Here is a 1,052-nt window from a genome sequence, read left to right as displayed (position 1 = left end):
TTGGTGGTCTCGTGGGGACGTGACCCTCTGTGACACTCACTCCTCCCTTTGCCCCTGGGGGACATTCGCAGAGCAGAAAAGCCAGCCTGCACAACAGGAAAGTTGCGTCTGTGCTGACGCTAGATCCCGCAGGACAATGATGACCTGTTGGACCGAGGCGGTTCCTGAAACAATCGCCCACTGGTTGTTACAGTCTCCTGTGGCCACAGGTGAGGGTGGCCTCTTCCCTTAGGACCAGGAGGCCCATCTGGTCGACTCCTGTCTCCCGCTACGACGTGCCATGGCTCACACGTCCGCTGCCCGGCACGCAGTGTGAGCTCCTACCTGCTTCTCTGTTCCCTTCCAGGTGAGTGTCCCAGAGGTGCACCCTCCAGAGCGGTGTCCCGGGGCACCCACGTCCCTGCTTGTGTCCCCTTCTCCCCGTACCTTCAATGGCACGCGTGCAGCTGGAGGTTTCAAACGGGCGGCCCCGGGAGGCACAGCGGAGCAGCAGACCAACCTGACCCGCCTGATCCGGCCTCACCTGAGGGACCCTCCCGGGCCCCTTATCCCCAGAACTGGGGCTTTTCGGGGTCAGGAGGGGCATGGATGCAAAAGACTGGGAGGGAAAGAGCCTAGTTTTTACCTGAATCCATTTTAGCACTTGGTTGACTCATGCATGCGTGAGTTCACACTTCATTTATTCATTCTACTTCATTCACGCATGCTAATAGTCACAGGTTCATTTCTTCATGCCACTCACTGACGCATGCATTCATTCACTCATTCATTCGTTCATTCACGCATGCATTTACTCACTCCTGCAATCATTCATTCACTCATTCATTCATTCATTCATGCAGTGAACTCATGCACTCGCACACGCATACACTCAATATTTCCTCATTCGTTCCTTCATTCCTTCACTCATTCCGTCCTGCAGCCTTCCTTCATTCATTCGTTCATTCACATATGCATTTACTCACTCATGCATTCATTCATTCACTCATTCATGCAGTGAACTCATGCAGGGAACTCATGCACTCGCACACGCATGCACTCAGTCCCTCATT

The sequence above is a fragment of the Hipposideros armiger genome, unplaced genomic scaffold (assembly GCF_001890085.2).
Source record: "Hipposideros armiger isolate ML-2016 unplaced genomic scaffold, ASM189008v1 scaffold_709, whole genome shotgun sequence".
NCBI classification, from domain to species: Eukaryota; Metazoa; Chordata; class Mammalia; order Chiroptera; family Hipposideridae; genus Hipposideros; species Hipposideros armiger.
This window is presented reverse-complemented; position numbering follows the sequence as displayed.